Genomic DNA, 18,526 nt, shown 5'->3' with positions numbered 1-18,526 from the left:
GTGAAGATGTTCACTGTAACGGATGTAATTAAGACTCTCCATCTGGAGGATGCCCACCTTTGTCAGGCACAATGGGGCTCCCTGGCCCTCTTGTTTCTTCGGTCCTGGCCAATCTGTCCCCTATTTTATTATTTACCAATAATCATCATGAACCATCTTGTGTCTAAATTTGAACATCACATTCTATGGCTTTTGTTTTTCACGGTATTCTCTTTCTCACTACTTTCCACAGTCTTCTCTGTACTTCATTTTTCAGTGTTTTATTTAAAAACACCAGCTAGGCACCAGAGCCTATGTAGCTGAGGGCTCAGCCGCTTGGTCAACAGGAAAAGGAGTAGGAAGGCCAGGGAAGCAGTTATTTAGCAAGCTATTCAAGTGTGTGTTTATACCTATATCTTTAAAATAAAAATAAATAAATCAACAGTGTATGAACCGTGAACTTCCAGATGTTCAACTAGAAAAGACAGAGGAACCAGAGATCAAATTGCCAACATGCATTGGATCATTGAAAAAGCAAGAGAGCTCCAGAAAAACATCTACTTTTGCTTTAATGACTATGCCAAAGCCTTTGACTGTGTGGATCACAACAAACTGTTGAAAATTCTTCAAGAGATGGCAATATCAGACCATCTGACCTGCCTTTTGAGAAATCTGTATGAAGGTCAAGAAGCAACAGTTAAAACTGGACATGGAACAACTGACTGGTTCCAAATTGGGAAAGAAGTACATCAAGCTGTATATCTGCACTTGTGGACAAACGGCTGGGGTGGGTAAACCAAGTACCAAATGAACCTGGAACATCATGTTGTGACAAAAAGTAACCAAATATTCAAAGAATGAGGGGCCATGACAAAACAACAAAGTAACCAGCTTGAAGGGGCTCCTACTACCCAATCTGGAATGACTGGATCATCAATACAAATAACAATAGTAAGGGAATATAAACCAGTAAACAAAACAGGAATCCATGTGTCCACACAGATGTAAATAAATAAATGAAAAAATAGAAAGATTAACGCAGAAGCTTTATATAATCTTGAAGGCCTTCCCACAAATGCTTATTAATCAGGAAAGTAAAAAGGTTAATATAATAGTGGAGAAACCTGGGAAACAAACCTTATTCAAGCAATCAAGGTAGCTACCAACAGTAACGATGAGATCACAGGCCACCAACAGGATGCACCAAGGACACGACGAATACACATAAACTGAATCCAGTCATAAGGAAACATGAGACAAACCAACCACGCTAGAAAAACATTCTACAAAAGAACTGGCTTGGAATCTTCAAAAACATCAAGGTCGTGAAACTCAAGAAAGACTGAGCGGCTGTTCTAGATTAGGGAAAATCTAGAGAATCATGCCAATTAAATACAACGTGTGAGTCTGGACTGGATCTTTTTGTTATAAAGGACATTACTGGGACAATGGAAAAACCTGAATGGAATCTGAGGATGAGACGGTAATAATGCATCATTGTTCATTTTCTGATTTTGATAGCTGTGAGAGTCCCTTGGACTGCAAGGAGATCCAACCAGTCCATTCTGAAGGAGATCAGCCCTGGGATTTCTTTGGAAGGAATGATGCTAAAGCTGAAACTCCAGTACTTTGGCCACCTCATGCGAAGAGTTGACTCATTGGAAAAGACTCTGATGCTGGGAGGGATTGAGGGCAAGAGGAGAAGGGGATGACAGAGGATCAGATGGCTGGATGGCATCACTGACTCGATGGATGTGAGTCTGAGTGAACTCCGGGAGTTGGTGATGGACAGGGAGGCCTGGCGTGCTGCGATTCATGGGGTCGCAAAGAGTCGGACACGACTGAGCGACTGATCTGATCTCTGATCTGATTGTGGTTATGTTGGAGAAAGTTCTTATTTGTGGGAAATACAAACATGGACATCATGGACTCTCATGTCGGCAACCTACTCTAAATGGTTCTAGAAAGCAAGTTATTTCTATTGTACATTCAACTTTTTTGTAAGTTTTAGATTGCTGAAAAACTTTTTTAATTAACAAAAAAGTTAAAGATAATATTGTGGGAAAAGGGGAACAACACGAATATAAGAATGTAGTTGGTCCCCTTTCTCATACTGTACGTATTCAAAAATTAACTCAAAATGGATCAAAGACCTAAATGTTAACAGCCAAAACTATAAAACTTTTAGAAGAAAATAAGCTTGTCTTCATGACCTTGGATTAGACAATAGTTTCTTAGGTATGACATCAAAAGCACAAACAAGAAAAAGTAGAAAACTGAATTTCATCAAAATTTAAAATTCTGTGCTTCAAAGGACACCATCAAGAAAGTGAAAAGACAACCCACAAAATGGGAGAAAATCTTCATAAATGATATATCTGATAAAAATTGTATCTAGAACACATAAAGAACCCTTGCAACTTAATAACAAAAAATGACTAAAATTAAACATGGGCAAAGCATCTGAACAGACATCTCTCCAAAGAAGATACACAAATGGCCCACAAGCACATGAAAAGATATTCAACAGTATTAGCCATCAGGGAAATGAAAATGAAACCAATGAAATACCACCTCAAAGAAACAGATAACAACAAATGTTGGTGAGGATGTAGAGAAACGGGAACTCTCAATACACTGCTGATGGAAATGTAAAATGATGCGACTGGCTGGAAAACAGTCTAGCAGGTCCTGAAAAGGTTAAATGATGAGTCACCACATAACCCAACAATTTGGATCCTAGCCATATATTTTAAAAGAAAGAAACCATAAAACCATACAAAAAACTGGATACAAATGTTCAAAGCTGTATTACTTCAGTAGCCAAAAACTGGAAACAACCCAAATATCCATCAAAGGTAAATGAATATATAAAATGTAGTGTGTATGTATGTGTGAATATACATACATACAAGTAAATATTATTAGGCAGTAAGAAGGAATAAAAACATGTGGTAACATGGATGAACCATGAAAACATTAGACTAAATGAAACAAAAAGCAATCATGAAAGCCATATATTGTATAATTCCATTGTCCAGAACATGAAAATCTACAGCAACAAAGTATATGGTTGTGTAGGGTTGGACTAAAGGGGGAAAGGGAATGACAGCTATATATGCAGGTTTCTTTGAGGGCAATGAAAATGTTCCAGTTGCTTGCGGTGATGGCTACACAATTCTGTGAATATACTAAACACTACTGAATTGTATACTTTTTAAGTGGATGAACTGAATGGTATGTGAATCACATTTCAAAAAAGCTGTTATTTAAAAAAACAAATATCAGACTTCTAAAATGACCAGATGGGGAGAGCTTGCTATAATCCATTCTTTTTTTCTAAGTAGCTACTTATTTATACCTATCTTCTTTGAAAGGGATGTGGCATATAAAAGTAGCTACAGTTGGAAATATAATTTTACAGAATTTAAAATTCTTCTACTTATAAGGATTAATAGTTTAAACTTGTGCTATACAAAAGCACTGTGCTATTACTATGAAAGGTACAAAGACAAGACACTAAAAGAAATCTAGAGGGAATGACACTTAGAAACACATGACCATAATTCTCAGCAGAACAAGGCGAATACTGTAATAAAAGTAAAAGTAAGGTGCAATGAAAACACAGTAAGAGCAACTGAAACCCAGCAAAAAGAACAACTGATTCTCTCCTGGGAAAAGTTCAAACACTGGGCTTGTCAAACCAAGTCCTCACTGAACTGAATGCCATGACCAGCAGGGCCCAACAAGAACCAGTTTGGCCCAACAAGAACCAAATCACTGAAAGGAACCACAAAGACTTGCTGCTGTCTGTATTCCTTCTCTGGGGGAGCTCTATACAGAACTGAGTTGACCAGCAGCACAGGGAAGCTGCTATTTATGGATAATGACAGTTCTGTGATAGCTCCACTACCAACAAACAGATAATGACCATGTCACATCTATTACAGAGGGCTGCCCACAGCCTCCTTGTATTTTTTCTCATCTGCAGAAATATAAGTAGAATGAAACAATTACAAAGCTGTTTCTACATAAAGTTGCTAAAAGAACACAATAAGAAGGAATGAAATGCTGGCCTATTTTTACAATCTATCATCAATCCATATGTGTATAACAACTATTTATTGAATACCTCCTATGTTCTAAGAGCTGGAAATATGGCAATGAACTAGATAGACACAGTCTTTATACTTATGGACTTTGTAATCCAAAAGTATAAACTTCAAGATAATTCATCACTACACCATCTTCTCACTGCTGATCATTCCATTATGTCCTCTGGAGCAACCTCCTAGATTATTCTCCCCATATTCTAATTAAATAAACTATTCTGTAACTTGAATGTCTTTCCAGAAAAGTGTTTTTTCCCACTTCTTAGCCATCTCTGAAGTTTTGCACTCCCTAAAGACACTTCTAACCTGGCAGCCCATTCTCGTGGAAGGTTGCTCATTGTCCTACATCTTGTATACTCAAGGCCTCTGTTCTTTAGCGCTCAGTTTTCCCAGAAAGCCCTCTCTTCCTTCATCCATACAACTGACATTTCCTTGACCTTCTTTTAATCTGTACTCTCATCTACTCCCATAGCTTCTATAAATAATACCTATATACTGACCCCAAAACAGTATTTCTAACTACAGCGTCTTTTCTAAATTTCTGATTATCCAACAGAAGACACCTAACATGTGTCAAGCACTGTAGCAGGCACAGTGAATCAGAACAGTACCTTTAACACTTTAATGTGCTTATAAATCACCCAGGGATACTGTAAAATACAGAACACTGATTGCTAGGTATGGGTTGGGGCCTGGAATTCTGCATTTCTAGCAAGTTCCCAGGTAATGCCAATGCTGCTAGTCTAAGCTTTTCAGTAATAAGGAACTTACAGATTCTCTTCAAAAAGTTTTTATGGAGCTAAAAAAAAAAAAAAATTAGGCAAGTATAGAACAGTAGCTAAAACACAGTAGATTAAATACATGTGATTCTTCAGTCCCTCTATTAATCATTCCAAATTGGCAATAAAATACATATTTTAAAGGTGTAAGAAGCAATGGCTGGGCTTTGCTGGAGCAGCTGTGAAGAGATACCCCACGCCCAAGGTAAGAGAAACCCAAGTAAGACGGTAGGTGTTGAAAGAGGGCATCAGAGGGCAAACACACTGAAACCATACTCACAGAAAACTAGTCTATCTAATCACACTAGGACCACAGCCTTGTCTAACTCAGTGAAACTAAGCCATGCCCGTGGGGCAATCCAAGATGGGCGGGTCATGGTGGAGAGATTTGACAGAATGTAGTCCACTGGAGAAGGGAATGGCAAACCACTTCAGTATTCTTGCCTTGAGAACCCCATGAGCAGTATGAAAAGGCAAAATGATAGGATACTGAAAAAGGAACTCCCCAGGTCAGTAGGTGCCCAATATGCTACTGGAGATCAGTGGAGAAATAACTCCAGAAAGAATGAAGGGATGGAGCCAAAGCAAAAACAATACCCAGCTGTGGATATGACTGGTGACAGAAGCAAGGTCCAATGCTGTAAAGAGCAATATTGCATAGGAACCTGGAATGTCAGGTCCATGAATCAAGGCAAATTGGAAGTGGTCAAACAAGAGATGGCAAGAGTGAATGTCAACATGCTAGGAATCAGCAAACTGAAATGGACTAGAATGGGTGAATTTAACTCAGATGACCATTATATCTACTACTGCGGGCAGGAATCCCTCAGAAGAAATGGAGTGGCCATTATGGTAAACAAAAGAGTCCGAAATGCAGTACTTGGATGCAATCTCAAAAACGACAGAATGACCTCTGTTCATTTCCAAGGCAAACCATTCAATATCACAGTAATCCAAGTCTATGCCCCAACCAGTAACGCTGAAGAAGCTGAAGTTGAACGGTTCTAAAAAGACCTACAAGACCTTTTAGAACTAACACCGAAAAAAGATGTCCTTTTCATTATAGGGGACTGGAATGCAAAAGTAAGCAGTCAAGAAACACCTGGAGTAATAGGCAAATTTAGCCTTGGAATATGGAATGAAGGGCAAAGACTAATAGAGTTTTGCCTAGAAAATGCACTGGTCATAGCAAACACCCTCTTCCAACAACACAAGAGAAGACTCTATACATGGACATGACCAGATGGTCAACACTGAAATCAGATTGATTATATTCTTTGCAGCCAAAGATGGAGAAGCTCTATACAGTCAGCAAAAACAAGACCAGGAGCTGACTGTGGCTCAGACCATGAACTCCTTATTGCCAAATTCAGACTAAAATTGAAGAAAGTAGGGAAAACCACTAGACCATTCAGGTATGACCTAAATCAAATCCCTTATGATTATACAGTGGAAGTGAGAAATAGATTTAAGGGCCTAGATCTGAGAGATAGAGTGCCTGATGAACTATGGAATGAGGTTCGTGACATTGTACAGGAGGCAGGGATCAAGACCATCCCCATAGAAAAGAAATGCAAAAAAGCAAAATGGCTGTCTGGGGAGGCCTTACAAATAGCTGTGAAAAGAAGAGAAGCAAAAAGCAAAGGAGAAAAGGAAAGATATAAACATCTGAATGCAGAGTTCCAAAGAATAGCAAGAAGAGATAAGAAAGCCTTCTTCAGCGATCAGTGCAAAGAAATAGAGGAAAACAACAGAATGGAAAAGACTAGGGATCTCTTCAAGAAAATCAGAGATACCAAAGGAACATTTCATGCAAAGATGAGCTTGATAAAGGACAGAAATGGTATGGACCTAACAGAAGCAGAAGATATTAAGAAGAGATGGCAAGAATACACAGAAGAACTGTACAAAAAAGATCTTCATGACCAAGATAATCACGATGGTGTGATCACTCACCTAGAGCCAGACATCCTGGAATGTGGAGTCAAGTGGGCCTTAGAAAGCATCATTACGAACAGAGCTAGTGGAGATGATGGAATTCCAGTTGAGCTATTCCAAATCCTGAAAGATGATGCTATGAAAGTGCTGCACTCAATATGCCAGCAAATGTGGAAAACTCAGCAGTGGCCACAGGCCTGGAAAAGGTCAGTTTTCATTCCAATTCCAAAGAAAGGCAATGCCAAAGAATGCCCAAACTACCACACAATTGCACTCATCTCACACGCTAGTAAAGTAATGCTAAAATTCTCCAAGCCAGGCTTCAGCAATATGTGAACCGTGAACTTCCTGATGTTCAAGCTGGTTTTAGAAAAGGCAGAGGAACCAGAGATCAAATGCCAACATTCGCTGGATCATGGAAAAAGCAAGAGAGTTCCAGGAAAACATCTATTTCTGCTTTCTTGACTATGCCAAAGCCTTTGACTGTGTGGATCACAATAAACTGTGGAAAATTCTGAAAGAGATGGGAATACCAGACCACCTGACCTGCCTCTTGAGAAATCTGTATGCAGGTCAGGAAGCAACAGTTAGAACTGGACATGGAACAGCAGACTGGTTCCAAATAGGAAAAGAAGTTCGTCAAGGCTGTATATTGTCACCCTGCTTATTTAACTTCTATGCAGAGTACATCATAAGAAACGCTGGACTGGAAGAAACACAAGCTGGAATCAAGATTGCTGGGAGAAATATCAATAACCTCAGATATGCAGATGACACCACCCTTATGGCAGAAAGTGAAGAGGAACTCAAAAGCCTCTTGATGAAAGTGAAAGTGGAGAGTGAAAAAGTTGGCTTAAAGCTCAACATTCAGAAAAGATCATGGCATTTGGTCCCACCACTTCATAGGAAACAGATGGGGAAACAGTGGAAACAGTGTCAGACTTTATTTTTCTGGGCTCCAAAATCACTGCAGATGGTGACTGCAGCCATGAAGTTAAAAGACGCTTACTCCTTGGAAGGAAAGTTATGACCAACCTAGATGGTTTTTCCTGTGGTCATGTATGGATGTGAGAGTTGGACTGTGAAGAAGGCTGAGCGCCAAAGAATTGATGCTTTTGAACTGTGGTGTTGGAGAAGACTCTTGAGAGTCCCTTGGACTGCAAGGAGATCCAACCAGTCCATTCTGAAGGAGATCAGCCCTAGGTGTTCTTTGGAAGGAATGATGTTAAAGCTGAAACTCCAGTACTTTGGCCACCTCATATGAAGAGTTGACTCATTGGAAAAGACCCTGATGCTGGGAGGGATTGGGGGCAAGAGAAGAAGGGGACGACAGAGGATGAGATGGCTGGATGGCATCACTGACTCGATGGACGTGAGTCTGAGTGAACTCCGGGAGTTGGTGATGGACAGGGAGGCCTGGCGTGCTGCAATTCATGGGGTCGCAGAGAGTCCGACACAACTGAGCGACTGATCTGATCTGATCTGAAGCATTCCATAGCAAAAGCGATCAGAGGAAACAACATCAGATGATAGCAACAAAACTCTTAACACACGAAGAGCAACCAAATGAATTTGACTTGGTAGATTGCAAAAAACTGAAACCTAAGCCTGAAGAGAGAAAATCCAGTAAAAAAGGAATCACACCACTGTACTCTGTAAAGACCAGGACTTGGAGGCACACTGTATCTCTAAAGGGAGAATTGAGGGAAGGGGCCAAAAATAGGAGAACTGACTGAAAGTGTACACAAACTCAGCTAGATCCCCAGTTCTCCTCCCAGTCCCCATGCAGTCAGACAACTACCTCTCCCTCCTCCTACACCAAGGCTACTTGTCACTCATCAGGTCACAGAAACAGTTATAGAGGCTCTGGACTCGGGGAACACCAAGTGCAACTGGGTCAAGAGACAAATCCTTTACTGAAAACAGCAAAGTTAAAGAAAAGTCTACTAAGTAGGTAGATTTCCCAAACCCCTTCCCCATCTCAGTTCTCTAAACAATAAGCCACAAAGCTTCTACCCCAAGGTATGAGTTAGGGAGATTTTTCTCTGGAGAAACTGAAAAGATCTCAGCTGTGAAGCCCATGCTAAAGCCTCATGCTCCAGAACAAGAGAAGCCACCACAATAAGACAATAGCCACAACTATTCTAAGCATAACTAGAGAATAGCCCCCATGCAGCAAAATCCAGTGCAACCAAAAATAAATATAGATAAAATAAAATTTTAAAAATAAATAAGTAAAATAAGATATTCTTTAAAAACAGATATTCATCATCTTAACACCTTTCAGCGAAGGCCTCCAGTTACTAAGTCCTTCCTACTTACATGGAGCTTCAATACAGCTATTCAGTATCTTATTCTTAAATAAAAACAAACCCTTTAGGGACTTCCCTGGCGGACCAGTGATTAAGACTCTACACTTCCACTGCACAAGTTCAATCCCTGGTAGAGGAATTAAGATCCCACATGCCGCATAGGACAATCAAAAAAAAAAAAAGAGAGAGAGAGAGCAAACTCTTTAAAAATCTAACATGCTACACAAGGACAAATCTTGAAGACATGTCTTCATGGAGATATGAAGACCCTTGAAGAAATAAGCCAGTCACAAGAGCACAAACACTGTATGATTCCTCCTATATGTGGTGCCTGTCATATTCATGGAGACAGAAAGCAGAATAGTGCTTGCCTAGGCTGACAGGGACGGGGAATGGGGAGTCAGTGTTCAATGGGTACAGAATTGCAGTCAGGTAAGATGAAAAAGCGCTGGAGATGGATGACAGTGATGGCTGCACAACAGTGTCAAAGAACTTAATGCTACAGAACTGCACACTTAAAAACTGTTAAAATAATAAATTTTACATTATGCATATTTACCTCAGGGTTTTTTAAAAAAAAATAAAAAACCATGAGACATATAAGGAAACTCACCAACATTAAAGAAGACCATAAATAAATAAATAAACAAAAGGAATTTAAGCATAAACCAAAAATTCAAGAAGAAGATTTCTACAGATCAAAAAAGTATATCAGAAATACAAAAGGAAATACTGCATCTATGAAATACAAACAAGATCTATAACAAAGTAACATTAAAGAACAAGAGCCCTGATATACTAAAATTATAAAAGAGTTTTTTTAAAAAAACTTTAATGGACAAGCTATCAAATAAAGTTAGAAGCAGAACAGAAAGAGAAAGTAATGAAAAATAGGAGAAAAGGCAAGAGAATTAGAGAATAAACTAAGACCCAAAACCAAATTAAAAGAGATTCCAAAAAACAGAAACATTTAAAATAAGGGGAAAAAAAATTCTTAGAAATGAAGGACATACATTTCCAAAGGGAAAGTGCCAAGAATGCCAAAAAATGAATGAAAAAGATCCACATCAAGGTACATCTCGGTGGAATTTCACTTAAACAATAAAGAGAAGATCTTAAAATCTATCACAGCAGGGTGGGGTTGGGGTAGCGGGGGAAGGCTGATCACAAAGAACTAAGGCCTGAAATAACAGCAATATTGCAAATTAACAGTACTGGAGGGAAAACCTTCAAGTTCTAAGGGAAAATGGTTTTTCAACCAAGAATCATATATCCTGCCAAATTATCAATTACACATGAGGGTAGAATTGTCATTTTCAGACATACAAAGTCTCAGGAAACTTCTCTTAGTACCTTTCTTAAGAAGCTCCTTTACAATGTCCTCTAGCAAAATGAAGAAATAAACCTAGAAGAAAATGGTGTAGGATTCAGGAAAGTGGACACCAACACAGGAGAGAAGCAAAAGTAATCACTAGGACAACAAGAGTATCAGGATGATAGCTGGAAACAATAACTGGGATTCTAGCAAGAGAACAATGGGGGACTAAGGAGGTGTGTTGAAGGAAAAAATTAAAATAATAGATTATCTCATGTTTAACCCCCCTGTGATGACTTTTATAGTTCTGTCATGGAATATGAGAATAACACTGTCATAAGCACATAAAAAGAATCCAGCAAATGTTTAAAAATTAAAGCAATAATTAATTCCAAAAACATATAATAAACAAAATATAATCATAACATACAGATGACTTGAACACTACTTACACAGTCATAACAGTGTAAACACTAAAAGATAATTTGAGAAACAATGATAATTGTGATATAACTACACTGGAAAACGGGGAAAGGGAAAACGTGTGTGTGGCATTTGTTGTTGTTCAGTTGCTCAGTCATGTCAGACTCTTTGCAACTCCATGGACTGCAGCATAGCAGGTTTCCCAGTCCCTCAGCATCTCCCAGAGTTTGCTCAAGTTCACCTCCATTGCATTGATGATGCCATACAACCATCTCATCCTCTGTCACCCTCTTTCTCCTTCTGCCTTCAATCTTTCCCAGCATCAGTGTCTTTTCCAGTGAGTCAGCTATTCGCATCAGGCGGCCAAAGTGTTGGAGCTTCAGCTTCAGCTACTATATTTTATCAACTATGCATTCAAAGTTTAATTTACATCTACTTTATCTATACAGCAGAAATACTTTGTGCTATTGCACATCTCTTTCAAACTCTGCATTCAGCATATAACATTGGTAGCTTGAAATCAGCCCCAGGAGTATCTATACTTCTAGAATCAGCAAATACTACAAATCAGAGCTTGATTTACTGTTGTACTGATTTTCTACCAGGGGTCAGTACATTATGGCCCTTTGCCTATTTTGTGCAGTGCAAAGAATGTATTTTTACATATTTTTAATAGTTGGGAACACATACACACACACAAACCAGGCAACAGAGGCCGTAAGTGGCCTACAATGCCTAAGGGCTTCTCCAACAGCTCAGTGGGTAAAAAATCCACCTGCAAGGCAGGAGACACAGTAGCCACGGGTTCAATCTCTGGGTCAGAAAAATCCCCTGCAGTAACCCACTCCAGTATTCTTGCCTGCAGAATCCCACAGACAGAGGAGCCTGGCAAGTTACAGCCCAAAGGGTCTCAAAGAATCAAACATGACTGAGCAACTAAGCATACACAATGCCTAAAGTATTTACTACCTGGCTCTGTGAAAAAGTATGCCATCCCTGATCTAGACTTTAAAAAGTGATCAAAAAATGTTAATTCAGTGTAATAATCTTAACTCCATGGGCTACATCTTCAGTGTAATAAGAAATCAGATGCTCAAAAACAAATGTACCTTCCTCACCATACCTGCTCCTCCTATCTACTCTATGCATTTGTCAAAACTCAGAACTGTACACCAAAAAAAGTAAATTTTACTATATGTAAACTTTAAAAAATTTGTATTTAAATCATGTAGAACTTTTTAAATGAAGATGCCTTGGTCCAACTCCCTAGAGATTCTCAATCTGTTGATCCAGAATGAGACCTGGGCATCTGTGTTTTTTAAACACAACTGGTAATTCTGATTAAAGAACAACAACAAAAAAAAAAATAGGGAAAGAACCCCAGTCCTAATCTCATAAATGCACTCTGACTTCTGTCTCTACAGTTTTCTCATTTACTCCAGTTCTCCCCCTGTTCTTCCACTTCTATGAGATTTCCAATTCCTTGAACTCATTACTTTCGATACAATGTTTGATCTCAACTAATACTCTCATCTCTTTTATTCCTCCTATTCTCCTAAATGCACCTGCCTGGCAAGACCCCTATCACAGCTCAATCCATTTTCATGCCTTTTCTGCTCTCTCCTTAGGCTGCAAGATGGGGAAAATGTGGACACATTTTCCATTTGGTTTTACTAGTAATGATCTCCAATCACACACAGAACCCCTCAATGCAATCCAAAAGACTTTCCCTAGATTTGCCTCTTTCTCACTCTTCACTATGGGTATTTTAAACCTTTTCCACCTTCCTCAAACATCATATTCCATCTCTCTTCACTCATCTTTTGGTAGACCTATATAACAGAAACAATAAACATATACTATAAATGTTATATATTAATATATATGTTGTATATTGTATTATATTACAATATGTTGTATATTAAAAATATACTATATAACAGAAAAAATAAACATTGTGAACTGAGCTACTTCAGTTTTCTACCATTTACCTATAAATATATATGCATCTATACCCATTCTTTATCTAAATTAGTCCTTCTACCTAATACTCCAGATCCCATCTCCTTTTACCACCAGAGGGGCAACAGTTCTCCAACACCCTATTCCTACTCTCTAGTCTCTCATGCTTTACTGGCTCCTTTCCTACAAGCTCATAAATACACCCAAATCTCTCAGCTACAGGCCTCCCGACACAAGTGGTTCTCTGGAGTGTAAACTCTTTTGCAAAGCTGAGGAAACCTTTAAGACTTGTGTCCAGAAGAAAATGTACACACATACACAGTGTGCATATAATACTGACGGAGGAGGATCCATAAGTCCCAAATTAAGGACTCATATCCTATAACTTCTCTTTCTACCCAAGTTTTATCAAAGAGCTGCATACTACCTGTGTCACCATTTAAATTTCCTCTTGAATGCATTGCAATCCTGCCTCCCAACCCCACTGAAACATTTTTGTCTAAGGCAGTGACCCAATTGCTAAACGTGATGGGCAGTTTTCATTCCTTATCTGAAGCATCTGATACTACTAATAATTCCCTCCTCTTTGAAATACCCTCTTTACTCTGCATCAGAGACCCTATACCTTTGCATGCTTTTTCTATCTCTCTGGTCATTCTTTCTAAACCTGTTACTGGCTCCTTTTCCTAGGCTAGCTGCCTCATCCATCCCACCACTCTAGACCAAGACATCACAAACTGGCAATCCACAAGGCTGACTTTAGTGGTCAGAATTATATTGTTTTGACCTCACAATTAGTATTTTCCCCCCAACTCTACTCCCAGAGTGTTTTGATTTCCCAACACTTAAAAATTAGGGAATTCCACATCAAAATCTAAGCCACAGTCAGTTCCCGGTCTTGATTTTTGCTGAATGTACGGAGCTTCTCCATCTTTGGCTGCATAGAACATAATCAATCTGACTTCAGTACTGAATATCTGGTGATGCAAAGAAATAGAAGAAAACAAGAGAATGGGAAAGATTAGAGATCTCTTAAAGAAAATTAAGAGATACCAGGGGAACATTTCATGCAAAGATGGGCTCAATAAAGGACAGAAATGGTATGGACCTAACAGAAGCAGAAGATATTAAGAAGAGGTGGCAAGAATACACAGTACTGTACAAAAAAGAGCTTCATGACCCAGATAATCACGATGGTGTGATCACCGGACTAGAGCCAGACATCCTGGAATGTGAAGTCAAGTGGGCCTTAGGAAGCATCACTACGAACAAAGCTAGTGGAGGTGATGGAATTCCAGTTGAGCTATTTCAAATCCTGAAAGATGATGCTGTGAAAGTGCTGCACTCAATATGCCAACAAATTTGGAAAACTCAGCAGTGGCCACAGGACTGGAAAAGGGCAGTTTTCATTCCAATCCCAAAGAAAGGCAATGCCAAAGAATGTTCACACTAACACACAATTGCACTCATCTCACATGCTAGCAAAGTAATGTTCAAAATTCTCCAAGGCAGGCTTCAACAGTACATGAACCGTGAACTTCCAGATGTTCAAGCTGGATTTAGAAAAGGTAGAGGAACCAGAGATCAAACTGCCAACATTCACTGGTTCATAGAAAAAGCAAGAGAATTCCAGAAAAACATCTACTTCTGCTTTACTGACTATGCCATATTCTTTCACTGGGTGGAACACAACAAACTATGGAAAATTCTTCAAGAGATGGGAATACCAGATCACCTGACCTGCCTCCTGAGAAATCTGTATGCAGGTCAAGAAGCAAAAGTTAGAACCGGACAGGAAACAACGAATTGGGAAAGGAATACATTGAGGCTGTATATTGTCACCCTGTTTATTTAACTTATATGCAGAGTACATTATGAGAAATGCTGGGCTGGATGAAGCACAAGCTGGAATCGAGATTGCCGGGAGAAATATCAATAGCCAGATGACACCACCTTTATGGCAGAAACTGAAGAAGAACTAAAGAGCCTCTTGATGAAAGTGAAAGAGGAGTGTGAAAAGGTTGGCTTAAAGCTCAACATTCACAAAACTAAGATCACGGCATCTGGTCCCATCACTTCATGGCAAATAGATGGGGACACAGTGGAAACAGTGAGAGACTTTATTTTGAGGGGCTCCAAAATCACTGCAGATGGTGACTCCAGCCATGAAATTAGAAGACACTTGCTCCTTGGAAGAAAAGTTATGAACAACCTACACAGCATATTAAAAAGCAGAGACATTACTTTGCAGACAAAGGTCCGTCTAGTCAAAGCTATGGTTTTACCAGTAGTGACGGATGGATGTGAGAGTTGGACTATAAAGAAAGCTGAGTATCAAAGAATTGATGTTTTTGAACTGTGGTGTTGGAGAAGACTCTTGAGGGTTCCTTGGACTGCAAGGCGATCAAACCAGTCAATCCTAGAGGAAATCAGTCCTGAATATTCATGGGAAGGACTGAGGCTGAAGCTGAAGCTCCAATACATTGGCCACCTGACGCGAAGAACTGACTCATTAGAAAAGACCCTGATGCTGGGAAAGATTGAAAGCGGGAGAAGGGGATGACAGAGAATTAGATGGTTGGATGGCATTACTGATTCGATGGACATGAGTTCAAGTAAGCTCCGGGAGTTGGTAATGGACAGAGAAGCCTGGTTTGCTGTAGTCCATGGGTAGCAAAGAGTCAGACACGACTCAGCGACTAAACTGAAATGACATCAAAATCTTAATTTCAGGCTTCTCTTAAAAAACTGAAGGTCTGAAAATCCTAAACCCATATTGCTACAAAGCAAAAACTACTCCCTAGGGTCTCCCAAGATACCTAAGGCCAAGTTATCAGCTATCATTTTGATTTTGCTAGTGTAGCACATGTTTAAAATATATAGTCTGCTTCACTCATAGCTACCTGTATACAGTAAGTTTGCAACACTATGTTCTGTACACTTTACAGGGGTAGTTTCATGTTGTAGACCTCCAAATCTTATCTCCAGCCACCCAATTTCTACCTGGTAAATCCTATATGTAATTCATTCTCAACACCTCTTCAAGGAAACTTCTCAAATGCCCTCTCTCGCCTGGCAAGACTCAGTGTCCCTCTATTTGATAACCTGCTTGCTTATTCTTATTATAGTACCGGTCAGTCTCTATTAATATCTTGCTCTTTTGTGATTCCCAGTAGACTACAAGCTCCTAGTAAGAAGTGTACACTAGTCATCATTGTAACCTCAGTACCTAATATAGTTTCTAATAAATGTCAGAAGCTCCGGAGTATTTTGTTGAGTTAGTAATGAAATTTCCTGGTATACTGTGCTTAGTCGCTCAGTCATGTTCAACTCTGCAACTCCATGGACTGAAGCCCGTCAGGCCCCTCTCTCCATAGGGATTCTCCAGGCAAGAATACTGGAGTGGGTTGCTCTGCCCTCCTCCAGGGGATCTTCCCAACCCAGGGATTGAACCCAGGACTCCCACATTGAAGGTGAATTCCTTACCATCTGAGCCACCAGGGAAGCCCTCCTGGTATACTAATTCACCCTAAGTCTATCAAAGCAAACAAACACTACAAATCTTGCTGTACGGAGCTTAATGAAAAATACTGGGACCAAGATGCCTCTCCAGTGGCGACATATGCTAATATTCACTGAGTATTTACTTACTATATGGCAAGCATTGTACTAAGTGCTTTACACATATTAGTTAATCTGACCCTCACAATAATCTTATAAAGGAAATACTATTATTATATCCATGTTACAAATACAAAACTGAAGCACAAAAAGATTAGATAGCCCATGCCCAACTAATAAGGATTGGAAGTGAAGTGAAAGTCACTCAGTCGTGTCTGACTCTTTGCAACCCCATGGGCTATATATAGTCCATGGAATTCTCCAGGCCAGAATACTGGAGTGGGTAGCCTTTTCCTTCTCCAGGGGATCTTCCCAACCTAAGGATCAAACCCAGGTCTCCCACACTGCAGGCAGATTCTGTTCCAGCTGAGCCACCAGAGAAGCCCTAATAAGGGTTAGAGCTACATTTTAACCACTTCAAAGACTACCTCTTTCTTATATAGGAAGGAATGATCCTTTCTTAAGAAAATAATCTACAACATGCTTTGGGAGATGCTTTTGAATGAAGGTGGTCATCCCTTCATAAGTCAACATCCTAAATAAATAAAATAGAGAAATGTTTAAATGCAAATGCAAAAATGAAGTGTTGATACATGCCATGAGCAATTCTTACTGGACAGAGAATAAAAACTTAACATGAAATGCCTTATACACATATTGAACATAAACTTTTAGATTAACATAAGGCTTATAAAAGAATTCAATATTATCCAACAATTTTTTTTCTGTGTAACAGAAAATGATGCTGAAAAGCCTTATTAAATTGTGGCAACTGGTAACAAAGAACATTCAAACCAAGTGAACTGAGCATTCTAAGAAAATTAATTCATGGTTAATGTATAACAAAGAACTGCTAGAATACAGAACAAAGCTACTGGCCTATGAATCAAAGGACTTGGATTCTAATCCTGGATTTGCCCCAATCAATTGTGACCAAAAAGGGCCTTGGAGTGAATGGCAGTTTGTTTGTTTTTGGCTGTTTAGCAGCCATCTGCCCTTCTTTTTAACAGTACTGCACTTTCACCTGGTAGAATGACTCCTTCCCTGTACATGTCTTGATAAATCAAGGTTTCCTGTTATCCCCAAGGCTAAGGGATTCAGGGATGGACACATAATTTGAATAAAGCAAACTGAATCTCTTCTCACAGGACTTTGAAACCTGAGTAAAATGACGTAAAAGTTGGATGGGACTGGAAGTTCTAGCCAGAAATTAGGCAAGAAAAAGAAAGAAAAGGCATCCAAATTTGAAATTAAAAAGCAAGAGAATACCATGGTGGTCCAGTGGTTAAGATTCAGTACATTCACTGAGATGGCCTGGGTTCAATCCCTCCCTAATCAGGGAACTAAGATCCTGCAAGTCAGGCAGCATGGAAAAAAACAAAAGACAAAACTACCTCTATTTGCAGATGACGTACTCTAAATATAGAAAATCTCAATCAAAAATAAAACAAAAAACTACTAGAGCTAATAAACAAACAATTCAATCTGAAAAAATACGCAAAGGACATGAATAGATATTTCTCCAAAGAAGATACACAAAAGACCAATAAACACATTAAAAGATTATCATTGGTTATTAGGGAACTGCCAATCAAAACCACAATGAATTATTGCTTCATATCCATTAGGATGGCTATTATCAAAATAACAAAACAGCAAGTGATGGCAAAAATCTGAAGAAATTGGAACTCTGGTACACTGCTGGTGGGAATGTAAAAATGGTACAGATGCTATGGTTCCTTAAAAAGTTAAACATATAAAATTACCGGATTATCCAGCAATTTCACTTCTAGGTATATACCCAAAAGAATTCAAAGCAAGGGCTCAAACAGATACTTGTACACCAATGCTCATAGCAGCATTATTCGCAATAGCCAAAGACAGAAACAAGCTGACTCCATCAACAGAACAGACCAACAACATGTGGTATACAAATAAAGGGAATATTATTCAGCCTTAAAAAAGAATGCAATTCTGACACAAGCGACAACATGAACAAATCCTGAACACATAATGCGAAGTGAAATAAACCAGACAAAAAAAGATAAACACTGTTAACTCAGCTTAAATGATGTTCCCAGCAGA

General features: G+C 39.1%; 1 protein-coding gene across 1 annotated transcript in view; it reads right to left on the bottom strand.

Annotated features, from left to right (window-relative positions):
* Nucleotides 1-18,526, bottom strand: part of PIK3R3 (phosphoinositide-3-kinase regulatory subunit 3) — a 105,567-nt gene that overhangs the window by 44,741 nt on the left and 42,300 nt on the right. The gene's annotated exons all lie outside the window — the stretch shown is intronic.

Source organism: Bos javanicus, chromosome 3, assembly GCF_032452875.1.
Source record: "Bos javanicus breed banteng chromosome 3, ARS-OSU_banteng_1.0, whole genome shotgun sequence".
NCBI classification, from domain to species: domain Eukaryota; kingdom Metazoa; phylum Chordata; class Mammalia; order Artiodactyla; family Bovidae; genus Bos; species Bos javanicus.
The sequence above is the reverse complement of the archived record's forward strand: the minus strand, read 5'-3'. Positions and strand labels throughout refer to the sequence as shown.